Source organism: Podarcis pityusensis (genome assembly GCF_964106645.2).
Source record: "Podarcis pityusensis genome assembly, chromosome: 5".
NCBI lineage: Eukaryota > Metazoa > Chordata > Lepidosauria > Squamata > Lacertidae > Podarcis > Podarcis pityusensis.
Window position 1 is genome coordinate 82374987 of NC_138032.1, and position 27220 is coordinate 82402206.

General features: G+C 43.7%; 2 long non-coding RNA genes across 3 annotated transcripts; one reads left to right on the plus strand and one right to left on the minus strand.

Moving 5' to 3' along the window:
• Positions 1-616: 616 nt before the first annotated feature.
• On the minus strand, positions 617-3941 carry LOC308478252. Its single transcript, XR_013986973.1, has 2 exons — positions 3708-3941; positions 617-1255 (listed from the first exon to the last, which is right to left on the minus strand). It is a non-coding gene; the product is annotated as an uncharacterized lncRNA (long non-coding RNA).
• Positions 3942-4092: 151 nt separating this feature from the next.
• Positions 4093-26027, plus strand: LOC308478268. 2 transcript variants are annotated; one of them, XR_013987001.1, is made up of 5 exons: positions 4093-4171; positions 6506-6563; positions 10179-10300; positions 23102-23189; positions 25900-26027. It is a non-coding gene; the product is annotated as an uncharacterized lncRNA (long non-coding RNA). The 2 variants fall into 2 exon arrangements; XR_013987002.1 differs by lacking the exon at positions 25900-26027 and having other exon boundaries at positions 23102-24188.
• Positions 26028-27220: the final 1193 nt, after the last annotated feature.

Consider the following 27220-nt stretch of genomic DNA (forward strand, 5'->3'; position numbering starts at 1 on the left):
ATGGAACTCCAACTTCCATCAGCTCCATACAGAACAGCCAAAAACCCCTTTGTCCTCTGCCTTTCTTATCTCGCTCTCCGGCTTTACCTGTCTCCTGCTTCCCTGTCAGGGGCTGGGCTGAGGAGGAATGTTGGGAGCTACCCCCCCTTTCTGCTGAACATTCCTAAGGGCAGGAAGACAGTGTTGATTTAGAACAGTGATTTCTAGAGGGGCATGGCCCAGGGGACAAAAGCTGGGAAATACTGGGTGAGGAACAACTAGAAGAGGAAACACCAGGAGAAAAATAACTGGCAGATTCAGTGTCCTTGGACTGCATTCCTGACCCCCCCCCCCTTCGCCTAAGACTAGATATGATAGAGAGCACAGCAGCAACAAGCTCAGATTACCCAACGTAGGAGTAGAGATGGGAAGGCCGGGGTGGTGGTGGTGGGAAAAACCAGGTTTCCCCCCGCTTTCCCCCTTTCCCCCCAAAGCCGTTTTTTCCTGGAAAAATGGGCACTCCCCCCCAATTTTTCCAGGAAAAACGAAAAAAGGGGAAAAAACCTCCCCCCCCCCAATTTTTCCGCCACCCCCAGTCCTTCCCATCTCTACGTAGGAGTGATGTAGATTAATGGGGTCGGAGGGGGTGAACCTTTACTGGGAGCAACGCCATTTCTAGAGAGATATGCATTCCTTTGACTCTTGCTGTGATTATTAAAGAAACTAACTGGTAAGAACGCTCCTTTCGTTTGATCTGCTTATTGCCACCGGGGGAGGGATCTGATTCCCTGAAGCCTGACATTCCTTTGCCTTCCTTATGCTTAGATACTAGAGGCCTTGACTTATGACCAGGCTATCACTAATTTGGTTGTCTCACTCAGGGCCAAGGGAACTGGCCACCAGGGGAAGCCAGCAGCTTGCCACTTCCACAACAGGGCTGCTTCTTTTCCTGTGGCTCTCCTTTCCATGCTGCCCATTCCTTCTATCCATTGCCCTACTGTGGATCCTGCTCTTGCACCAAAGAGGCTCAGACAAAGCGGAGAGGTCCTCTAATCCCCACCCACCCACTCTAGGCCTTTGGACAGCCTTTTTGTCTGGTAGCTACTGGCTATGCAACACAGCTCTGCTCCGTGGATGTAGACCGATCAGCCAGCAAAGGAGAATCAAGCCGAAGTTTTGCTGCTAGCTTGCAAGAAGGCGCCCAGGGTAAGGTGGAGTCCCTCTTCACTTCTTCGGGTTGGGGGAAATTTCTGCTGCTTTGAAGACTTGCATATATCTGCAAATAAACAGACATTATAAAAACAGCATTAATTGCCACTATGCTTGTGAAAAGGCTGCCTCTATAGCCTAGGAGCATGAAACAGCCCTTTCAGCCATTCAAAACAACCTCCAGCAGTTTACCCTGCTGAACCCAGGCTTCAGACTGACACATCGGGGGTCACTTTTAAACAAATTAAGTTGTTTCTGGCAATACTGGAAACAACCCAGCTCAGCTGCAGCCAGGAGGAAAAAAAACAGGATGACGAGTCTAGGGAGCTGCCATGGATATATATATATATCCATGGCAGCTGAAATGGCTGAAAGTACCCTTAGAAATTTCCACTTGAGATGCTTAAGACATGCTGAAAAGCAGCCATCTTAGAGACTTAATGCTTATTAAAACCAGAAAGCATGTAAAACAATGATATTACCCCTTAACTAACGCTTTATCTTGCATGAAGAAAAATACCATCATTGCAGCCTTGATTAAACAGTATTATGAAGCTGGTAGTGATTGTATTTAACTGTTTTGTGCTCCAGGAGTTGCCCTTTTTAAAGAAGGAAACTCTCACTTGCATTAATCAACCTATACTAGTATTTTCACGGTGCTAGAGCTGATGAAGTAAAAAGGTTTAAAAAAAGTATCACAGAGTGAAAACCTACAGGAGCCATCTTTTTTAAAAAAATGTAAAGTAAGATTTCTGTTCTCCAAGCTTCCAAATGCTAAGGCAAAATGCAAAACATAATTTGCTTTGCTTACAAGCACACTCTCTGTGCTTGTAAGCAAAGCAAATTATGCCTAATGACTTAAAAGGAATAGTGTTCTATATACACAACAGTTTTCGGGTTGCAAATTACCCTATAAGTGCTTTGTTTCTGAATCAAATTAATTGGAGAACAAGTTGGTGCACCAATTGTTCACTTTGGGGGTGCTCTTATTTCTCAGGACAGTAGAATTGAGTCAGGTGAAACAGTCCCCCAAGAAGTAGCTAACTCCCACCTCTGCCCCCATTGCTTAACACCTGGGGGTAGTTGTAGAAATTACATTCATAGTGTGCTTCTCTTTCTTATTATCAGTCAAAATACTGTTACACGCCTCCTCAAACTCTAAGTGGTGCAAGATCCCAGGAGTTCCAGGCACTTATCCAGGGTTCATGTTTCCTTTGGAAATGAGGCACAGTGGAAACTGTAGTGCCTTTATGGTATATGGTTTATTCACACACACATATATAACCTGAGCCTCCATTTTCTGGCACCTGGTGTCTTTTCAGGTTGTTGGTGACACCAATGACTTACATTGCCAAGTATGCACAAATGGGTAAGTAAAATCAACAGCTAGTAATTTTGTGGATTTATTTGCAAGGCTACTTCACAGGGACCTTTCCTTCTCGAATGTAATATATGAATCAGCTCTTCTTTCCTATTTTCTTCATTCATATGACCAATGCTCCCCCCCAAAAAAAAATATGTTTAGGGGTACTCTCATTTTGACTCAAGAAAACCACCATTTTATAGTTCTAATTGGGGGAAATGAATACAGTAAATGGACAAAAGTACAAAGTTTCACAAAATGTTTAGGGATATGCATACCCATGCGTACCCCCAGGGGAAAAAAACACATTCCCCCAGTCTTGTCCATCTTCTCTGCCTGTATTTTCCTAACTTTTGTGCCCCAGGTAGCTTCATTTTCCTTCTTTCTACTTCTTCCCATCAGTTGTCCTCTTTGAACTGGACCTGACATCTTCATCAACAGCTCCAACCTGTCTACTCTTTCCTTGGGCTTTTTGCTGGTTCAGTTCCCATATCCACACCCTAGACAATACAACCATACTTGGGAGGGGAGCACATGGCTAGAATTCTGCAACACCAACAAGTCAAGAAGTCAACAGGGTTTCTCTCATGGACTGAAGCTCCAATAATGCAGAAAGCAAGAAGCTTAAAGAGCTGAGATTCTCAGGATTCAGGCAGAAGTCGTTCAGGTAAAACTACCCAAGGCAACCACTAGACTGGATCGTTCGCACGTTTGGCTTGGGTCCCACCAACCTCATCTTCAAGGTTCTCACCTTAATGTTCAGTTCATGATGAAACAGAAACAGAAATTAAGGGTCAGAGTCAGTTCAGTATATTTTATGATGCTGGCAACGCACAAAGACATTTGGCACACAGAACACCTGCTAGCTGGTCTAGAGACACTTATAAAAAGCACATTTTGATATCCTGCCAAAATTCGACTCCACTGACCTTCTAGCGATGTAATAATAACAATAACACTAAAATGTCTGGGTAAATGGAAGTGAAGCGAAGCAACCATGAGTTCAGCTACAGCTGAAGGCTGGACTGGTGGATATCCTCAAGATCTGGATTCTCTTACTGCTAGCTCACATGACTGATGGCAACAGAGAGAATTGTCTATGTCTGGCTCCCACTGACAAAGCACTACACTCCCAGAAAGCTACAAGAATACAAACCTGGCACACTGCTGAAGGTGCCTCTGGAGTCCTTCCTGTGGCTGCTTCCATGAAAGCCGCTTTTCAGTTCAGCTTCAGCTTGTCTGTTGAACCATGCAAGGAGCGCAAGACTCAGCCAAATGCATTACTGAAAAATGAATCACTTCTGAATATTCAGTGTTTCATTGCTGTTCAGTGTCCTCTCTCTCTCTCTCTCTCTCTCTCTCTCCCACCCCACAGGCTGCTGCCTTCTTTGTCTTTGACCTTACAGCCCCTTTGGTCTCAATGACATCACAGTGGTATACCTGTGATGGCGCCATGGACACTCATAAACATCATCACATGGGTCACCGCAGCCAATCAGACTGTCCTTGGTGCCGTCACAAGTATGCCACTGTGAAGTCATTGAGAGACATCCTACGCGTCACCTAGTTGCGCCCTGAGGCCCTCAAGCCCTTCCCCTGAAAATAACTTCACACTGACACGTAATTTTAGTTTAAGTTATTGGGCAAAATTTAGGCCACAACTTTATTGATTACAGCAAAGTGGGTGGTGTTGGCTTAGGCATTGGCAACAGACTATAACTGACTCCTGCCTCTCTGTCTGGAAGTCTGAAAGGGTAAACACCAAACGAGGGCACAACATCGATGAAGACCAATGAAGCTCACCCCGGGGTTCCTGTGGTCCTGGCATGGCCTTAGCTCCTCAAGCGGACTTCGGACGAGATCCAGGACCCCCAGATTCCTTTACTGGAATACCCTTATTCATGGAGGGGTAGGTGATGGCCGCACCTCCCCTCCCACACACTTCAATAAGCCAATGCCTAACCGCCAAACCTTACAAAGTTGTGACGATTGCTAAAGGGGTAGGCGAAAACCAAGTGGCTACATCCAGTTTGCCAAATGGAAAAATTCCTACCCAGCCCCTGCTCCAAAGCAGGCGACCCAATCCAAAGCCAGGCCAAAGCAGCAGCACCTAAAATTAGGGAGGGAGGGCGGGTGTTTCGCAGTGCGATGCAAGTTCCCCCAGTTATGCCGCACAGCCGCTTTTATAGGCCCCAGGAATCGCGCCAACTGGCCCGATTGGCCCAAACAGCCTGGCGCGATCCCGGGGCCCAACGGTTAAGGCTTGGGCCATGCCTGGCAACAACCCTCCCAGTGGGGGTGGCTTAGGGGCCCGTGCGCAACCAGGACCCTCATTAAGGAGGATCCCATCTCACAGGATCAAATGACAAGGAAGTCAAATGTGGTGAAGAACAGGGGGGACACTGGAGAAAGAAAATGCCACAAGGAGCAGCACTGAAACAACAGGGCTGCGCTTGTAATGAAAGCACTGAGAATTTTTGAAAAGGGAACATACTTTTTCTCACTAAAAGCAGCAGCGCACATATTAACCCTCGTGATTCCCAGTGAGACTTCATCTTGTGCTGTAGCAGAAGAGTGGATGATAGAAACTTCCTTGATGTTTTATTTGTATTTGCACTTACTCCTGAAAAAAGAACATTTTCCTTGTGCTGGGGATGATGGGAATTGCAGTCCAAAACATTTGGAGGCCACCAGGTTAGCAAAGGTTGTTTTAGTCTCTCATCCATACGCAAAAGCGTAAGCATGGGTCTGCCACATATTCCGCTTGCAGATGGTCTTGGGAACTACAAGGGCCTAGAATTCAGCCATTGGATCCTCTCCACAGAAGTGGGATGTAAACCCCATTCTCTCAGAACACTTCCATGTGTATTATTCAGAAGTACCTATCAGCAGTTGCTAAGAACATCCCTTTGAGGAATAAAACTTTCTTCAAACTTAAAAACCCTGGTGTAGAAAGGTGCCAGTATTAAACAACTTGTCAGTTGAAAATGAGAGACTGTGTGTGTAAAACGAGCACTTGCATGTTGGCATGACAAGGTCAAAGTGAGCTGCTAATTAATTAATTAATTAATTAATTAATTAATTAATGTATGCATTTAGAGCCCACCTTACCAACAAGCATGTGAGCAGGAGTGCCAACTCCTGGGGGGCCGAGCCTTTCTGCTCCCCACCAATATTTTTTGAGAGGGGGCCAGGCCTCCAATGTCCAATAAAATTAGGGAGCGGAGGAGACTAGACTATGTCCTCTGAGTATAATCTATGAAATGCAACGAGTAGCAGGAGTTTGTGCTACTCCTGAACAGCGGAGGTAGGCTTACTCTCCTGCCTCCTCTCTCACCACTGCATTCTTGTCTGTTCCCTTGGCTTAGTAGGGAGAGTTTGAACAAAAATCTGTGTTTTCGGCAGGGTCCCTGCACTAGAATGGCAGCATTGCTTGGTCTGGATTTGACCTGAGGCACACACAGCTTTAATCTAAGCCCCTGCAGTATGGATCATCTCCAGCTGCAAGCACAGACACTCGAGCACACATTGTGGTGTACAGGAGAAGAGAAGGAAAATGTATTTCATGGGCGTTCAGAAAATCACATCCTACGCAAGAAACACATAAAGCTTCTGAGGTTAGACGTGAAACCACTCTGTTGCCTCATTCATTTAGATTTATTTCACTGTTGCCTCTTTCTTGTGTGTTCCAGTTTAATACTATAAAACTCGGAACATTATCTCACTGGAAGAATAGCTGTCCTCCAACAAAATATCAGGAAAGAAGTCGTTTTTCAAATGTTTCCCCTTCTGTGAGCAAAAATAGAAAATGGATATGCTTTTTTTTAAAGGAAGAAGGGAAGAGAAGAACTTACATTTTCCAGGCAGTTCCACTTGTTGTTTTTATAACATCCTGTGTGAGTAGTAAATTTTATAACAACAGATGTCTGTTATTCCACATTAAATCTGTTTAAGACAGGAAAACAAGATTGCACATTCTGAGGGCTCAGAGGATAACAAATACTTCAACAAAGTAAGTATTCTCCCTCTTTAAGATCATATAATGGGGAAAACACCAGCAGAAATTCCATGAAGAGCTGTGTTCCTTGTGAAGTCTGAGTCATCTAAAGTATGCTTTTAAACAGTCTGGCTCTGGGGTTCTTTGTTGTATGGATAGAGTTGTAAGCATTGGCCATGCCCTTCACAATGCACTGCTGCCTGCAAATCCCAGAACTGCAGCCTTGGAGCCAAATTGGTATTTCTAGAATGATGGAGAGGAAGCAACTAGGCCTAGTCTACACAAGGAACAGGTGAGGTGGTACAGTCCCTGTGACAGTACTCACCGGTATGGACTATTATTGCTTCTTGTTTTGCTGACCATGGCAGCCATTTTGTGCTGGCATCCATGACATTTTTATCAATATATGAGTATGGGAACCTCATGGGTTTTTTTTTACAAAACAAAACAAATTAAAAGGACCAGGTACAGCTATTTTTGGAGTGCACCATTTCACAGTGCAGATGAGAGTTGTGAGAGTTGCAGGTTCCACCAATCCTCCATGACAAAAACATAAACAAATCTTGATATGTAGAAAGCCAGAAAGTCAGGGAGAGGACTGTACCAGAACTGTATTCTCTGTCAGTAACCAATCTCCTACATACACAGACATTTTGATAAAGGAAAGCATAAGAGCAGTTTTCAAGTAGCCCTTAATATAATTTTCAGATGAGAAGAATGGGTTTAGGTTTCAGCAATACCAGTTTAGGCTGAATACCGGCAAATGTTTCTCAAGGGGTCATTTCAACGCAGGTTTGGAGCTGGATGTGCATACAATGTACATCAGATAACCATTGTCCATTCAGGTCAGGTGTTTTAGACCTGTTTGCTCCATATCTACCTGCATATATGGAGACTTGGAGAACATAAGTGGCTTCATGACATCACTGTGAGGACAACACAGGAGAAAGGCTACACCGGGGATTCTTTGTAGACTTGGGGTTTAAATTCAAAAACATTCAGCTATGAAGCAAATCTTGGAGGAGGGGATAAACTGAGGAGTGGCTTGATGTCCTAAGTGGATTAGACGACTTCATGGAGGTCAGTGGGTGCTGGCTCTGATTGAAAAATTCAGCCTCCACATTCAAAGGCGCTCTATCTCTGATTGCTAGTTACTGGGTAGGTAAACATGGCTATCTCATGCTTTGCTTGTGAGCTTCCTAGGAGTACCTGGTTGGTCTGTTCTAGCAGAGGCAGTGCCTAAGTTGTTATGTTCTTAAGAGGGAGAAAATTCAAGGGGACAGATTTTGAATATTCATATAGTACATCCACTTTACTTCCTAAATGAAGAATCCAAGAAAAGTCTGTGAAATGATAGGGGGATTATATAAAATGGAATGAGCATACTGTTTTTCTGTGATACATTATCATGAAACCTACTGAGAAAAATGTTTCCACCTAGCAAGCAGAACTGCAAACTATAATTGCAAACAGATTCTTCTGAAAGAACAAGGGAACATGGAGGGAACATATGAAAGTACCTGCTCATCACAGCAGGATCACACTTCACCATCTTCCAACCACCATATTCTGGGAATGTCAAATCAATTCATGTCTCCTCTAATACAAACAATGCACATCATCAAGCTGTACTTATCTCGTTCTAGCACTGTAATTAATTATCTTAAAACTATGTTTCCTGTGCCAGGCATCTGCTCCTCAAATAAAATAGGGTGATCAAAGCCTGAGTCATGTTTTTGCAGCGCTACAGGCTTTGTAAGCTGGTGCCCACGTGGTGACTTTGAATTGGGCGGTGGGCAGGCATGCTTTAGGGAACATCAGTTCACTCTCTTGAGGCAGGGTCTGCCAACAACGCCATCCATTGCCAGTCCCTTACATCCATCCCTATCCATCTGCACAATGTGGGGCGGGGGGGGGGAGCAGTGTGGACAGCATCAGAAGTGTTCCCCCATGCCAAAAACTGCAGTGTCATCAAAGAAAAAGAAAACCCTGCTTTTTGAAGGCATCTGATTTGATTATTTCTGGTACTGCTGACTCCAGAAGGGAGGATGCATTTGAAATGATCTTCAACCCTCTTACGCATAGGAGGTCATTACTGATGGATGGGATGTGGGTGGCGCTGTGGTCTAAGCCACTGAGTCTCATGGGCTTGCCAGTCAGAAGGTTGGCAGTTCGAATCTCCGAGACAGGGTGAGCTCCCGTTGCTCTGTCTCAGCTCCTGCCAACCTAGCAATTTCAAAGCACACCATTGCAAGTAGATACAGTCATACCTTGGGATAAATATGCTTCAGATTGAGCGCTTTCGGGTTGTGCTCCATGGCGACCCATAAGTAACTGAGCGTGTTACTTCTGGGTTTCGCTGCTCGCGCATGCGCAGACAGTCAAAATGATCCCGTTCGCATCCCGAGGTACCACTGTAAATAGGTACTGCTGCAGTGGGAAGGTAAGCAGCATTTCCGTGTGCTCTGGTTTCCATCACAGTATGCTGTTGCACCAGAAGCAGTTTAGTCATGCTGACCACATTACTGTCTGTGGACAAACGCTGGCTCCCTTGGCCTGTAAAGCAAGATGAGCGTCGCATGCCTTTGACTGGACTTAACCTTTACCATTACTGATGCTGAAAGTATTTTAAAATGTAAACTTTCCCATTTCCTTAAATGAATCATTTCCTGAGGTGTTTCGAACCTAGACCTCCTTTGTGCATGTGTCCATATTTTAGAATTTGAGGTTGCCCCCCTCCCAATTCTTTGAGATTGGTTAGGCCTCACTGAAGGTGGCGGCATGAACTGTTGCATGCCCATGGCATTGGTGCTCTGAATGATTCCAGCATAGCAAAAACATATTTAAGAACAGAGAAGGCAACAGCTAATTTGAAGAAGTACCATCTGTTGAGGAGGTACTAACGGGTCAGCATTTTTTTACACATCTTCAGGAAAGGAAAAAGGGTATAAATCTGAGTGGTCTGTGAAAACCAATAGGAAAGAACACTGAGGGTCACTGCATTTCCTAGATACCTTCCACATGCTGTTGTACATCTCTGCTATAAGCTATTACCCCAATACAATTTCAAATAGCCTCCAACGTTTCTCCGATGAAAATAGGGATGCCCTATTCCATCACCATCACCATCATTCCCCATTCGACTGGGCTGCCCCAGCCACTCTGGGTGGCTTCCAACATATATAAAAACATAATCAAACATTAACCGTTAAAAAACTTCCCTATACAGGGCTCCCTTCAGATGTCTTCTCAAGGTTATATAATTACTTATCTCCTTGGCTTGGGAGTTGCATAACTCCACACCCTCCAAAATTTCTCTGTTGAAAATAGGGACGTCCTAAGGAAACGTTTTTAATAATTTTTATTTAATATTTTAATATTTAATCCTGTATTATTTTTAACACTTGATTGGAAGCCGCCCAGAGTGGCTGGGGAAACTCAGCCAGATGGGCGGGGTATAAATAATAAATTATTATTAAATTATTATTATTCTAAGAGGGACATTCCAGGATCAAATCAGAAACACAGCTAATTGTGAAACACACCTAATCTGTAAACTATTATTTAACTGGGATCAATCTGACACTGTTGTCAGATAAGTAACTTGTTTATTGTTTTTGCTGTTTACAGATGTATGAGAATTGAAAATATATATGCAGAGCAGCTGCTCTTATTACACCCCCCCCACCAGCTTATTCTGCGTTTCCCCCCACTCATCCAGAGGGATCACCAGAGTGGGGCATGATATGAAGGTAGGTGGTATATTTAGCTAACTGTTTCCAGCTAAACCTTTTATTAACACATGGATGTTTTGGCCTTCACAGGCCTTTTAGCACATCTCAGCTGGATCGATGATCCATGCTGCAATTTTTGCTTGTGGTGAAGTAGTACAGCGAGTGCCTCGCCATGACATCAGCTAATAGGCAAATTCCCGTTGAGCTGAGTGCCAAAACCCACTGAAGTCCATGTTGGCACATGAAAAGGACTGTGCGAATTAAGGATCCGTCTTGCTCTGGGTTTGCATCCAGCATGATGCAATGTTCTTCCAGTGCCTGTGAGGTCATGTGCATAGCTTACTAATTTGAAGAGAAGGCAGGATACCCCACAAGCAAACCAGCAATCAAGGAAGGGAAGCCATGAAACTAGATCTAACCACTCCGTTCAAGATAATTATTGGATTTTAACTCTGCTCAGAGAACTCGCAGAGGAATCATATGCCCACTTGACTGGTAAGAGCTCTGCCCCACCTGGGCCTCTAGCATTAACTACAGCCTTGTGGATTGGTTTACAGAGAGAATATAAAGGAATTCAGCTTCACTTTATCCTAGTTGAGGAGCTTCGCTTAAGCTGCACAGCTCTCTTGTTCCCAAGACCTGGGTGCTTTCCTGAGCTATGCCATGTGCCAGTAATAAAAGAACTCCACCATTCTCCAAAGCCTTAAAATTCACCTTTTGGAAGGGTTTACACAGCTCTGCCTAAACTGCAATCAGTGACCAGAACTTGGATTAAAAATGAAATTCAGAGTGGCTATTGAAAACTAACTGATCATGCATGCGCAGGAACTTGTTCTATATTCTGAGCCAGAAAACAAACTGTTGGTGACATGATGCGCAATTAGTGATACATCCAGACATGACACGTTGAACAAGGTCATAGTTTGAACCGAGCAATTACGCATTTAAGTGATTTCACAGCTTAGAAGTCCTGCATTTGCAGTGGTGATAAGATGCTCTGAAGCATGGACATACTATTTTTATTAATTAAGTGAGAGCAGTAAATAAATGAACATTCTCCATGTTGGGACGAAACAAAGAAGCATCTTCCAGCTTTAAAGTGTTGGGTCTGCTCTGGCTAGAAATCTGAATGCTGTAATGTTATTACTGAGAAGTAAAGAACTTCTCTCAGTCAGGTATATTGCCTATCCGGAAACTTTAATCCACCCCTTTCAAGCATTGCTTGGCCCCAGGCTCCCATCCAAGGATGGAGGAGAATTTCATTTGGTCCACATCTTAAGTAAAGGAAACCCATCCTAATTTGCAGTGCCCAGACTCCTATGATGATTGGAGCACAGTTAACAGGTTGTGCCCTTCTCCAAATTTTGCATGTAAACACATATAAAAAATGCATATGTTGTGGGGAAAATGCATCTCTCTTTTTTTGGAGGGGGTGTTTTTTTGGTGGGAAATGTATGCAACTCTATTTTCCGGAAAATGCGTACAAAAATGCATAAAATTTAAATGGAATCTTAAAGAAAAACACCCCAATCTTCAGAAAACAGGGCAGAATGGACTCACAACTGAATGCATGCAAAATTAACAGTGAATGAAAGCAGGGGGTCCATCTCTAACCTCAGCAATCAGAAAAGCCTGCACTTCATTTATCCATATCTCTTAAATATGACTCCTAAATCAGTAACTTTGGTGTGAAGGTTCAGAATATCTTAAAAGAAATCCCACCCTTTCTTCACTTCCTACGAACCACAGTAGAGACGGGCTACCTGTACGTGAACCCGATCTGTCCCAAGGGTACTCATTTATTTGTGTATTAGGCTCATAGAGCTCTGGGTCTCATAGGCTCAGAGCTGATTACAGGAACTTTCTGGATGTGCACATTTCTGTCCCACAAGGGCTCACGGTGTAAGCAATGTAATAATTAGAGGGCTTGGGGGATAAAGAGGCCAGCAGAATTAAAATTACGTTTTATTCACATATCATTTTAAAAAAAGTGATTAAGGAGGTTAGGCCCAATCCCCTGATCAGGTGTGCTCTGTGCATTGGGTCTTCTTCAAGTGTGTTTGTTTTGTAAGGGAAGAATATCACCTGTGAGGAATGGGGTGCATTGAGGCTCTTCTGAGTGGGCTGCCACATTGTGAGATACACTGCCTAGCTATGCAGCGAAGGGCCTTATCTGTGTGGCCCCCTGTCTCGGGAACTCGCTCTCTTCAGAGCTCCACACGGCGCCAACACTCCGTTCTTTTCCGGCGCCAACTGAAAACCCGTTTGTTTGTTCATGTGGCTTTTGCCGGTTTGGTTTAGTAACTCTAGTCAGCTTTATGTAGATCATTTTAGATTTTGCTGTAAAAAGTTGTGTTGTCATTATTTTATTGCTTTTGTGGGATCATTCATGCATTTCTATGCTGTTTTGTTTTGGGGGCTGCACCCAACCCTGAGATCATTTGATGGAGGACGTGCTGAAAGCGTTTTCAGTAAAACAAATTAATACAAACATAAAACAAACTATTTTTGTTTGTTTTTGCAATTGATATTTTTTAAAAAAAATAATCCAATGGTTTTGGGTTTTTTTGGTTTTATTGTTGAATCGTTGGGTTATAACTATTCTGTTTTTATGTTAACCCCTTTGAGCCTGACAAAGGCAGGATAAAAATGTTTGAAATTAGTAAAAAACAAGAACAAAGACGGATAAGAAAATTAAACCCACACCCATATTCTTGCAGACAATCCTCCAGAACATCCCCACACTCTTGCTTAGTCTTATAAATGCTGACACACAACCTCACTTGACTTTGTCTCCTCCACTCCCTCCCTCGTACAACCTTTCAAAATATAGAAACATCCCATCCCTCACCTTTCACAGCCTTCCAAATAAGCTACCCAATGGACTTTGCTTTCTACAGCTAGACAGGGGCCCAATGACTGCCTGTTGAAAATATATGGCAGAGAGGGCTGGCCTGGGTGGGGCCAGGAACGAGTCCTGAATGTGGCAAGGGCAATGCCACTGGAGCTCTGCCCAGATGGACTATGATATTCTCCATCAAATCCCGCTGGGATGCTCCTCTTTTCCATGAGCAGCAGCACTCAGTGGCATCTCTTGAAAAGCTCCCAGATGGTTTTCCTTTTCTTGGACAATTAATAAAATTGTAGGTGTTCAGGAATCATTTTTAATCAGCCTTATCCTAGAGATGGTGCCACACCACGAACCCAATCTTTAACACAGAGAGACCCAAAGGTACACATACCTCGTTTTCCTTTGAAATGTGTGATCTTCCTCTTCAGAACTGGAGTGTATATACCCTATAGGCTTCTTTAATATATGTGTGTGTGTGAATGTGGTTTCCCATGCAGCAGTGTCCTGACATCGAATGTCATTTGTACAGTTCTAGGGAAACACAAGCACCATAGGGCAGGTTTGGGGAACCTATGGCCCATCAGATGTTGTTGTATCCAGTTTCCTATCATCCCCAGCTAGCATGGCTGGTGGTTGGGAATGATGAGAGTTGTAGTTCAGCGACATTTGGAAGGCCGCAGTTTGCCTATCCCAGCTCTAGGAGACAATGTTCTCCAGCAAAAGGATTCTCTGACTACAGTAGATTAACGGGGATGTACCCTATGCAAAAAGAAATACCTACCTAGAACCATCACACTGCAGTCATCTTTTTTTTTAAAAAAAAAGAAGAAGCAGAAGAAGCAGAAAGCCTCTTTATACTATGGCAATAAATCCCAGCCTTTGGAAGATTTAGTCTCCTTCCTGCATTGGCACAATTTTAGATGAAAACATCTAAAAGCTCTCAGACATTTCAGCTGTCCATATCCCCACCTAAGAAATAAATCTCCATGTAGCGATTCTGGGCCAAATTTCCAAGGAATGTGGATTTTAAAAAGAACCAGCAATTTCAGAAGATGTGGTTAAAGTGAAGTACATATCTACAAGGAAATGTCTGGCCGTTTTTAATTGGAAACACAGTGGTTTATAATCTTCCTTTGCACCATCCACAACAGAACTTGTGTGTCTTACAGAAGATTCTGGTGAGCACCCTAAGGTGCCCTCACCGTTCACAACGAGGACCCCAAATAACTGTAAAAAAACAAGTCTACTGAATTTGCTGCAGCTATGAAGGTTTTTATTTTTCAAGGTTCTTGCCGCATCTAAGGAATAAATGATAAATATTTGGAGAAGAGAGGGTGATATTTCTCCTCCCCCCGAAAAAATATTATTTATTGAAATGCCTTCAGAATAAAAGAGCAATCCATTTAGTTGTTTGGAGGGTTCTAAACTGTACGATGAGGCTTCATGAATGAAGCAGGCTCTCTCCTGCAGACCTTCTCCTCCAAAGAGCGGAAGGCAATGGGACTTGGTGGTGGGGATGTGATGGAGGCGCAGGAGCCAGGAAGGATGTTCCCACTCTTCCCATCACGTGACAGTAATCACGAGAAGGCAAACCACCTGCGTCTGAAATAAGCCATAGATCTTGAGGTTCAATGCAAGATCGTCTGCATGATCAACAGCTTTGTCATCATTGGCTATAGACCAGCCATCTCTTAGGAGCAGAGTCCTCTTTTTTTCTTATAGATAACGAGCTTCTGCAGACCCCTAGAGTTCAATAGAAGCCAGTCTGAAAGCCATCACCCTAGCAAAGTAACAATACTGTTTTATTTTGTAGTATTAGCGTTTGCATGACTGACGTACACCTGAGCTAGCTGCACTCCCCCACCAAATCACACATTATTACAAGAGTAGCGTCATATTTTCTAGCGAATGTACACCTGAAGGTAAGCTTGACTCGTTCATACTGTGAGCAGGGAGATTTATTTGCTCAAATTGTATGGATATTACAAGTGAGTGAATTAAATGTTTTATTGTATCCCCCACATCTCTAAAGATTCAAAATTAGCACATGAGGGAGCAGGTTCTAATATATGAGCTTTCTAAATGTAGTGAGGTGTTTTGGGGGAGGAAGCGGGGAAGGGTAACATAAAGATGCATTCAAATATAGTCTCCCACTTGGAGCCCACATTGGTTTAATACAGCAGGAGAGGGGGGTGGGAATGAAAATGAGATGGCTAAATGTCCAGCTTTAAAAAGCGAGATGGTTATAAGTCTGTCTGGTTGCATCCCATCTCTTGCCATCCTAGTCTGAGCAGTCTGCAATGTGAGTGATATGCAGATTTTAATTCCAGGGTTAAATTTGTGAGGAGCCATTCTTACACGCAAGTCACCAAATGATGAGCATGCATGTGTGAATCAGCTCAACCTCAAGGCTAATACTTACAATTGCAACCCCTCTGGAGCTCACTTCTAACCCCTGTAATTCTCTGTAATGTGAAAGTCTCAAAAAAGGCATATAGTTTTAGGGAGTTCAAGTAAAAGATCTCAGAGAATAGCCCTCCTTTTTGGGGGAAGAGTTAAGCAAATTTATACTAATATTATCTGGCATAAAAGACAGGAAAAAATATTTGGTGTTGGAATTTACCTCCCAGCATTCCCTTTTCCTTCCCATTTTGTACAGATAAAGGTATTTTTGAGGCAGATTAAGTATGCTGTGCAAGTATCTGGGTTTTCCCCAAGGCTCTTTTATTATCAGACATTCTATAACTACGTAAGTAATCGTGTGATGAATATTGTGCATAATTTTGCCTAACCAAAATACAGGTTTTCATGTACCGGTGAAAGCGGATGTGTTCTGTAGTAAACAAGCTGTTGGGAAGAACACGTTTGGTGCACAATAATTACATTCTGATGGCTGACCTCAGGAAAATCATATTATCTTTAAAGAGAAATGTAATAATGGGAGAGGGGGAATCGGGCTAGCTCTGTAGTCCCGTCTCCTTCGAGACTGTACACATGCCAGTTTAAACATTCTTCCTGGTGTAATTAATGGATCTATATAATTTCTCCCCTAAGAAAGGCAATTTTGTCCTCCTGTTATACATACATATCTACATATAAAATTATTTGAACTCTTTCTTTGTAGATCGTTACAGAAGATGGGAAGGGGGGGGGGAATTCAGGAGTATCTTGGAAACCTATGAAATGTATTTTTGCATTTTGGACTCACAGCTGTCCATGAAAGTCCTCGGAGCTGGAGCCCAGTGTCCGGACTGAATGCTGGGGGTGGAGAAGCTCCTTCAGGTATACATGGCTGAGTCCATTTAGGGCCTTAAAAATCAGCACCAACACTTTGAATTGTGATCAGAAACATACTGGGAGCCAATGTAGGTCTTTCAGGACTGGTGTTATATGGTCTCGGTCTCCAGAACTGCAGGCATAGATTTTTACAATCCGGTTTGTGTCAACTGCAGACAGTTCTATATTTCACAGAGTTCAAACCAATACTGAGGTGAGGTTCATAAAACTTTGACATTTAACTAATTAAAGTGACCCAGATCTGTAGTTTTATCTGATTGTGGCAAGAGCCATACCTGTGATTTCAAAAATCAGGAAACTGCACGTAAGAAGTAACCCTTCTTCTGCCCATCATTTCTGGCACTATTGCACTTTCAAATTGTGATATGAGACACATCTCCTTAGACAAAGCATATCAAGGAGAATTTCTCAAAGGAGCAAATTACAGCTTGTTTTAATACAGGAAAACAATATGCATAATTTGCGAGAACTGAAAAGACACATACGCCTTTATGCTCCGATTGAAGTTGATTCACAACCTTTTTGTACAATCAAATGATGTTCTTATGTTCATCTTTGGGGGGAAAGAAAGATCAGCAGTCATTCATGTCTCCTCTTGAAGGGGCCATCAAAGAAACTGGAAACCCTTATTCTAAATTGCTAATATAAAACATCACAAAAGTAGACCTGTGGGAAGTGCGGTCATATGAGGAAGATACATTTGGGCATGTAAGTTTGGTGAGCGTTGTCATAAATATTAATTCCTTTGTTAGCAAAAAGTTAAACACTGTCATGAGTTTTATGTTGCATGAGGACAGCTTTGTCAATGTAGGCTTGAAAAAAATGAGTGAGTAAAGGGATTCAAGATCCATTGTGGATATATCGAGGCAGAATTGCTAAATATAATTCTACAGGTACTAATGAGCATGCCTTTCAATAAATCACCTCATACACGAGGGAGAAGGAATATACATTTCAATCTGCACCTGCAAAGTTCAAATGCTAGGCTGGAATTAGTTCTAAAGTTTGAGATGACGCTATGCTGAAAAGAGGAGGCCTAGCTTTCAATAAGAACTCACATCTACGCAGCCCACAGAGAGAGAAGCGGTAGAAATAGCTCAAGATTTTTATGCAATATGGAGAAGTAAGTCACAGTCCTTGCAAATGAACCATCGGAATCAACACACCAGTTGTTCAAGACTGTTTGCTCTCATGTAGACCCTCCACTGAGACCACAGAAGGTCAACTCAAGGCCTTTCATTGATGCTCCAATGTAAGACTCAAAACAAAATGTGATGCATTCAAATACCTGCATTGGGAAGTAACTGCTTGGATAAGATTTTCCCACGATTGGAACAACATCTGTGTTACTTGTGGAGCTGTCCAAAGTTCTGCAGATCCTACTGTTTAAAGCCACAGTGAGCTTTGACTCAGTTTGACCAAGTCAGCAGCTTCACACACAATTGGTTGCTTCCAATCTCTGGAGAAAGTGAGGCATTGTCAAGAACTGGCAGGACTCTGAAGAGTGTGGGGTGGAAGCAGAGGCCAGGAGAATGACCCAGGAGGGGAGGGCCAGCGACCTATGGGTTTTTGAGCCACCAGTAAGACAGGAACCAGGGCAGTCCAAGACAGAGGGAGACATGCAGGATGTGGTGGAGGAAGAAGAGACTGTTCAGGCAAGGGAAGGAAACAGTAGACACTTCAACATCCTCTGCACTGCTGTCTCCTAGAACAAGGAAGGGCTTGAAGAGGGAAGAACAGTGATGACTTTCACATGAGTGGAGCTTAAACTGGTGGGGGAATGTGGTCCCCCATTGCTGCAACTGCCCTGCAGGGCACAAATCTGGGGACAGCTGCTTAGAGGCTAGACGTGTGTTTGGGGTGTGTGTGTGTGCAGAGCACTATGGGAGCTACTGTAAGTGCTTCTTTGTCAATAACTATCAGAGATGTGTCTTCCTTGGCTCGGGGCGGGATGGGGAGAACAGGTGCTCTTATTTCTCCTTGGGGCACACCTCTTTTTGGTGTGGGAACCAAGATCTGTGCTACCATTTCCCTGATCCCAGAGACCAGAAAGGCCAAGCAGAGGTCGTATTGCCCTGCAAGATCAGGAATGCTGGGAGTCAACAGTGCTGAGCATTGCAAATGGGGCAGGAGGGAGGGGAGTACCCTTTTGTCCCAAAGGCTGAATCTGAGGAATCTGACAGACAGGAAATGACTTAAAGATTCACTCATTGTTGTTGTTTAGTCGTTTAGTCGTGTCCGACTCTTCGTGACCCCATGGACCAGAGCACGCCAGGCACTCCTGTCTTCCACTGCCTCTCGCATTTTGGTCAAACTCATGCTGGTAGCTTCGAGAACACTGTCCAACCATCTTGTCCTCTGTCGTCCCCTTCTCCTTGTGCCCTCAATCTTTCCCAACATCAGGGTCTTTTCCAGGGAGTCTTCTCTTCTCATGAGGTGGCCAAAGTATTGGAGCCTCAGCTTCACGATCTGTGATGGCCTGGGAATCTGATTCAGAGGCTGAATCGGAGGAATCCCAGCCTGCACAGGAGTCCCCGCCTCCAGGGCCGGCTGAGCTGGAGCAGGAGCTTGAATCTGAAGGGCCCCCACCTGTGCTGGATCCTCAGGAGCAGACACCAGCTGAATCGGCTCTGGCTCCGGAGGTGATCAAGGACCCATTGCCTGCAGGTGCTCCTCTCCCAGCCCTGTCAGGGGAAGGTGAGGTTGCCTCTGGGTCCAGTAACCCTCCAGCCTCCCCTGAGCTGCAGAGGCTCAGGGCAGAGAGTCGGAGGGAACTAAGTTCTCTCAGGAGGAGTGCTCGCCTTAAGGCCAGGGGAGGCGAGTCACCTGTGGGCCAGGACCGCCCCAGGCCTCAGAGGAGATAAAGGCCAGTCAGCCCAGTCCCAGGTTGCGGGAGCAACATCCTTGGAAACCAGTTCCTGCTCCTTGCCTTGGACCCTGCTTCATCCTTGACGGACAGCCTTCAGACCCTTGACCCAGGACCGGACTCAGACCATGCCGCACGGTAACCCCCCCCCCCCGGGACCAGCACACGATCTGTCCTTCCAGTGATCACTCAGGGCTGATTTCCTTAAGAATGGATAGGTTCCTGGAGCAGGAACCGGCAAGCCACTCCAGTATCCCTGCCAAGAAAACTCCACGGACAAAGATTCACTCAGGTATGCCTCAAAATGGGTGCTGTGTAGGCAGACGATTTGGTCAAAAAGCTTTGAATGAATTAAACGAACAAATATGGTGCTCAAACGCCCCTCAGGAGATTAGCAGCCCTGCTTGGGAAGAACCTCCGTAGCAAGCACTTGATATGCAGAGTACTAACCTGCCTGTAATTAGCTTTCCCTGCACAGCTGAAGGAAATGTGGCGGGTTTTATTTTTTTTTATTTTTTTTGGTCAGAGCTTCCTGCAGATGCTTTCATTGTGATTTGACAGTCACTTTACAATGCACTCTTTAAAAAAAAAAGGGAAAAAAGCAGCTGACTTTAATTGGATCCACGCTGAAACACTCTGGCCAGGGTGTTTCTCTGCAGTGCTTGTATTCATAGGCCGGCTTTCAATTTGCAAGTACAGGGGTTTCCTGTTCTGAGATGCCAGGTGCAGTTGTTTTGTGTGCAGCTGGTTACCTGGTAACCTTCCCCAACTGTGCCGAAGTGCTGACAGAGCACTGGAGGTTTAGCACACAGAGATCAACATTAAAAGGGCCCTGTTTGTAGAAAACAACACCCACAGGACCGATGTGGCATGCACATCAGATGGGTGCTGGGGCATCAGGGTTTGGCATTGCCAGGCACCTCCTGAGGCCCACAACCTGGAAGTGGGGAGGGGGGCATTGCCAATCCTGAAAGCAACCTGACACTGGTGGTTCTTCCTCTGAGATGTTTGTACTTTTTCATTTCTCCTCTCTCCAAGGAAGCAATGAAAGGAGCATCAGTTGTTCTGCTCTGAGCTGGACTGCTCTATTATGTAGACTTAATGCCTGCTGTTTTTACTGTCAGGTGTAGTGATATCCCATTTTCAGACTTGTTGACTAACGAGTGTGCATTGTGATGTCAGTGTATGTTTGTGTGACATGAAGGTTACATAGCTTGAAACGTCAATATGGGGCACACTTGACAGAACTTGTTTTGAGGGGCAGAGGTACAAATGCCCCCCTTTGGACTTTTCTAATAATTGAGGCATATTCTGCACCAAAATGTAGCTATTTAACCTATACTAAGTGGCATAACGCATTTCCGTGTGCTGCTCTGGTTTGCCAGAAGCGGCTTAGTCATGCTGGCCACATGACCTGGAAGCTGTATGCCGGCTCCCTCAGCCAATAAAGCGACTGGACCTAATGGTCAGGGGTCCCTTTATCTTTACCTAAATGGCATAACTGTTTATGGGTATGTGCAGGGCTTTTTCCAGCTGGAACTCACCGGAACTCAGTTCTGACACCTCTCAAGTGGGTGCCATTGCCATTATAAGAGAACAAGGGAGGTGTTCATGGTGAGTTCTGGCACCTCTTTTTCTAGAAAAACAGCAAAAATAAAAATAAAAGAGAATTATCCTCATTTCTTATCTTTTCCTCCATCAATTTTTATTGATTTTCATACAATTTAACAAATTCAAACAATTCAAGAAATTTGATTCAGTTTCAGTTTAATATTCCCTTATTTTGACTTCCCATCCTTATTTCCATGATGTTCAAATCCTTTATCTACTGCCTTAAATGTAATACTTATTTCTATAATATATATATCCTACATTCCATTCCTTTTTCATTCTCATTCCTTTGCTTATATTCCCATCCTGACCATGATTTCATTTGATTGGAAGAGAGCTTATCTTGATGCCCATTCTTCAAGTGAATTCCATTATTCCCTATGTTTCGTCTCAGTGATGCCCCCCACCCGGTCTATTTTCAGACCAAAGGTTGGTGGGTTGATAGCAAGATCCTGGGCAAAGTCCCACTTAGACACTATTTGGCCCATTTTAATTTATTTGATGCAGCCCAGGCTCCCCTTACAAGTGCAAAAAACCCAAAACATCAATTTCATTCAGTGGGAAAAATAATACCTAGCATGGTCTCAGCGAGAGAGTTGAGAGATGAGATGATCCTGAACACTCAGAAGCAAGCATAACCCTGACAAAAGGTGTGGGAGCAACAAAGTGGAGACTGGCAAGGCTGAGTTTTTAGAAACATCTGGCCATTAATCTGAGCATTGGGGACTTCTGAAACATTGGCAAGTCTGCTCCAGCTGGCCCTGGGACCGCTGCTTCTGCATTAACAGGTAAATCGGCCAGATGGCCTCCAGTTTTACTACTGTTTCTGATATGGATGATGAGTTCCGATCCCCAATGAGCAATACGCCTTCCAAAAACCGAACATTTGTATTCACCTTTTGACCACACCAAAACAATGTAATCATTGAAGAAGCCCCCTATCGTGATTAGAGTGGAGGACAAAATAGAAGCTTGTTTGCTACTCGAAGAGGAAGCAGCCAGAAGCCTGTGTATGTGTGTGGGGAGACATTGGAATTAATTTTAGACAGCTGCGGCTACATGCATTTTTGCCATCAGGCAAAAGCAGCGTTTTCAGTACGAAGCAGGGTTTGGTTTGTTTCCCGTCTGTATGTTTTAAGAAAAGGCAGAGCCCTGCACAATATGAATATAAGGCTGGACGTATCAAATACGACTGCCTGAAATGCAATGCCTGAAATTTCTGACCCCGGTAATATGCAACAAATAATTTCATCATCTTGAGGGAGATGTTGGATGCTTTTATGTTCGTTTGTTTCTGGGACACTCAGAAAGCCACATGACGAGAAAGTATCTTGCTCTGGGTTGTGTCGGCTCCTTTACACGCTGGGGAGCTTAATCACATTGCTCTATCAATTTATGGATTTATGCAATTTTATGAATTGCTTTTCCTGCTCTGATATCAGAGTGCTCAAAGCTAAGCACAACTGGGAGAAAGACAACAACAATCCACAAACTTGAACAGATTTGTTGGCAGCAAAGGTTGTAATTGCTAAGTTCTGAAAAGGAGCAACTATCCCAACATACAATTTGTGGAGGGACAAAGTATGGACAAAATCTCATAGTAAATAAAAGCAGCAATGATATAGGGAAAGCCAGGAGATTTTCTATTAATATAGCATAGTTTATAAACTTTCCTGAAATTAATTCATGAAATGAAAGTAAGTCAAATAAAAATACAGCTATTTATTTATAGTAATATTACAGTGATATTACATGCATCAGCTGGAGATACTGGAAACCAGAATTGTTAATTTGTAATGATAAGTTAAGGGGCTAAGAGGAAGGCTTGCTGGCTTTCTTTTTAAATTTTTCTTCAGATGATTCTTTTCATGCAGAGTCTTTCACATACGTTCATATAGAATATTTAAATAGTTGGCTTGAATTGATATTTCCTTTGCGGGAAGAAAACAAAACGTAATTACAGTAATGATCACATAATGAAAAGAAAACAAAATAATGGTTGCACCGACTCATTATGTGTGTTGGTCCAATACTGAATAAATATTATCTGGTTTTCAATGAATGTATCATCTTGTAGCCCATTACTTATTCTTATATAATTAGCGAGCTTTACCATTTCTGCTAACACCCATATTTATTTATTTTAAGAAAGAACAATGACCGCAAATAGATTCTTTGTTGTCCTGCTTTACAGCCATACTGGTTCTTCAAGCGGTGTTGCCAGCCCAGAATCCAAAATAGTTGAGTGATCCCTGGTCCAGACTGTTTCCCTTTTGCATCAGGTTGTAAGAGGCAGACATTTCATTTCTTTTGTCTGGGACTGAATCTGGGGCTTTGTGCATGTAATGTGTTAAGTTGTGGGTGAACATATCAGACGACACAGCGATTCTTCAAACATCTCTTATTTATTCACAGGCCAGAACAGAACTGAACTGAAGGGTTCAGCCAGCCTGCTTATACAGCCTCCACTAGAACGCAACAGTAACCATTTTCTGTAACTATCCAATCACTGAACGTCACTTTCGATCCCTTATTTGCATATGTGGACCTGAGTGAAAACTATCTACAGTATCCCCATGCTGGCCCAGGGTGAGAACTTCAGTACATAACATAATGCATGTGTGCCCCATTGAGCTATGGGCTCTTCCATGCTCTGGGTTCTCTGCCAAGCTATTTGTAAGCATTACTGAGCGGTGCCCTCCTTATGTGCTGAGGAACTTGCATCTCCAGTCAACAGGTGAATCATCCAGGTTGCAGAGGGATTTAAAACACTATAAAGAGCCATTGGATTGTCAAAATCCTTGCAGTCAATTCTTAATTGGTAGTGCATTTAATTTAGCAACCTCATATGCATCAATCCATCTCTTGCACATCAGACCAGGGAAGCCATCTCTGCAATTTGAACATTTCAAGAAGCACCACTTTCCATGTGGCTGACAATGCTCCTTCAATAGTGTTTGAAGCTGCTCTGAGGATGCATATCAGGTTGCTAAATTAATACGTGACCAACTGAGAATTGAATGAAAGCTCTTGGGCAATTCAGCACCACTTCATACTTGTGCTTTTAAGTTCCTATGTGAACACAATGGCATTTAGCAAGCATGTTCATAAATTCATTAATAACTATTAATGCACGCTCTCACCAGCACTGGAAAAAAGATCTCTGAACCTTTGATGGAACAAATGTATTATTAAAGATGGCACTGGCTGCAAAACACTGGGTGATATTTTGAATGTCTAAAGATAGAAGCAAATTATCGTTTTTCTTAATTTTGTTATTGTTTATTGCGTGGACAGGCGGAGTACCCAGGTCTCGAGCGCCCCCCCGTCATGTGGAATAACGACTCAAGACAACGTGCTATGGGATTAAATTGGCCACAACTTTATTAAATTTCAAATGTGGGTAGACCTTGGCTCAGGAATTGGGCGTTCTCCCTCCCCCAGTCCCCAGCCGGGGACCTAGGGAGCATCAGGGTTATCCAGTGTTTGTGTGGGGGATGGGCTGGCTCTGGAGAACATATGTTCAAGCAGAGATAGCCGCCCCCGTTACGCCGCCGCCATGGGGGAGAGCAATGACGACCTTTCGGCGTACGGTCAAAGCCTCCCTTCAGAAACCCCTTTAACGGGGAACCCTGGTATCACCGCTGCAAAGAGGAAGATGGAGAAAAGGATTCCGCCCAAAGCCTGATACCGCCAAAGTTGTGACGTTTTGCTACGGGAAAGGCGAAACCTGCAAATGCAGGGAAATTCCTTTCCGGCCCTTTGACAGTGACCTTAACGTAGCAGCGCCCGCATACCTGTAAGAAAAGTTAACCTGCAAAATAAGGCATTAACTGAGGGTGGGTAGGGTGGGAGAAGCTCTGAAGCCAAGTGAGGCTTCCCAGGTAAGATCCTCCCTCTATTGTGTGGGCAGGTAATCCCTCCCCCACCTGGCCTGATCTCCTTGGCAATGCTTCCCCCAGGTGGGATTGGACAACTGACTGGGGTAGGCGGAGACCTCCAGGTATCCCACCTGAGGGAAGGCAAAGCCAAGCCTATGCTGATGGAGCCGCTCCAGATTCAGGGGCTGCGCGCGTCCACGCAAAGGTCGCCCCCCGTTTTATGCGGGGAGCGGTCATTATCTCATGGAATTCTTTGAGGAGAACAGACAAACAGAAATCAAAATAGAAAAACTCGACTATACAGATAAGATTTCGGAATCAAAATAATTTGTAATATTCCTTCACGCTGCAGGTTGGACTCCTGGAATTCCTGATAGGGCTGAACAAAATTCAGACACCACAATGAGTTATCCTAGAACTGTAGCAGGAGATAAGAGCATTGGCTCCAGAAGGAAGTGGAAAAGTTAGGGGCATCTTATCCAAACTGGCAAACTCTCAGAAATTGTGGTATTTCTTTTCCTCAATCCTTTATCTCTCTGCCAGGAAAATATTCACCCTCTTCATTTATTTGTTTCTGGCTGCTGTTAAAGGCAAAGGAACAAACAAATGCAGCTGGAAACTTGACTGTCCCACAACTCACTAAACACAAAGTAGAATTTTCTGATGGTAAGAGCCATTTGACAGCGATGGACTCTCCTTTTTTGGGATTTTTTAAAGCAGAGATTGGATGGTCATCTGTCATGGATGCTTTTGGTTGGACTAGATGACCCTCTGCAATGTAAGAATCTCAGTTATCAATTCTACGATTCCCTATCTGTAGTGTTATCACTTATTTGCCATCGTAGCGAAATGGAGCTTTTGTGAACTAAGGTAATATGTTTGGTTGGCATCTGTCTGTCTCGGGAAACAATGGAGGAGTGCATTTTGTGGGGTAAAGTCAAACTGTTGGAAGGTTACAGCGCTTGCAGTGGCTGTAGAGACCGATACGGGAGAGACATGTTTTGTTGCAGCTGGGGCAGAGGACGGCGTCTGGTTGTGCTAGCTGCCAGAATTATGGGGCAGAAATAATAAACAAGAGGTGATGATTATCATTATGATGTTCTCTTTGTAGGCTGTGAAGGACCTTCATCTGGCTACTGTTGGAAACGTAATACTGCACTGGAAGGACCACTCTGGAAATATTTATACTAAAGAGCAGTGCATAAATCTACAACGTAAATAAATAAAACATATATTTTCTGGTCTGGCAAGTCAGTTCTGTTCAATAGTGTACCCATGAAGTAAGGGACTAAATTGCCGTGTAGTTTGACACGGCGAGCTGATATGAATGAACGTTTGCATTAAAGCAGGGAGAGAAAGGCCAGAGTACATTATGGCTTCTGAAGCTGACAATGTGCCATCATTAAGACTGATAGTCAAATCTTTATGCCTGTCTGCTTTATTCAATAGTCTCCCATTACAGATTGACCTCACATTATTGGCTAAAAGATATTCTATTAAAATTAAAAAAGGCTTTTATATTCGTGTCTCTCTCCCACATTTCTTGTTAGTGAAAGCGTACCCTCTTAGAGCAGTTTTAAATTGCCTCTTGGTGGGTTATACCATAACAGGCTGCAAATATAGGAGTTTGTGTTTGAATATTCCCTATATAGAGAAAAATATTCTATATTAAAAAAACCAATATATCAGGGAAAGCCTTCTAGTCAGCCTTATCCCTGTCAAACTATTTATGAATGGGAGGTCTGTGTGTTTTTAAATAAAAGGATGCATTCACTGTTGCATGTGCATAGCTCAGTTTCGTTACAGCACTCTGGCTGTTATCCTATGGCCATTCTGGGTCCATGAATTAGTTAGTCAGCCTGTCCTGGATGGGATGGGATGGCATTCCCCCGGAAGAATGAGGTTTGCAGGCTGGGCACGCTTCTTGCTTCTACTCTGTCCCTAGAAGCCCAAGTGCCACCAATTGCACAGAGCAACTATTTCCAACTCCAGCTGCATCAGCAGCTATGGCTATTCTTGGACAGCGATAACTGGCCACAGTAATCCATCATTTAGTCATCTCCCAATTATCCTGCTGCAATGCATTTTGCATAGGGCTGCCCTTGACTACACCTGAGATATGGCAGCTAGAACAAAATATTGCTGCCAGGTTATATAGACTGTCTTGTTTGTAGGAGACCACATGATTTCTGCTGGCTGCCAGTTTGCTACCAAGCCCAATTCAAGGTTTCGATTCTGGCATATAAAGCCCTAGATGGCTTGGAACCCAGGTATCAGAAGGGACCTTTTTTTGGGGAGGGGGGGTTTAAGTAACAGCAAAATTAAGAGAATGGGCTTTTTAAGAGAATGCATGTTTTATGGAAGAATGGATGCCTTTTTTGAACTATTTCAAGAAATAGTAATGATGAACTCATGAGCAGGATTAGAGCTAT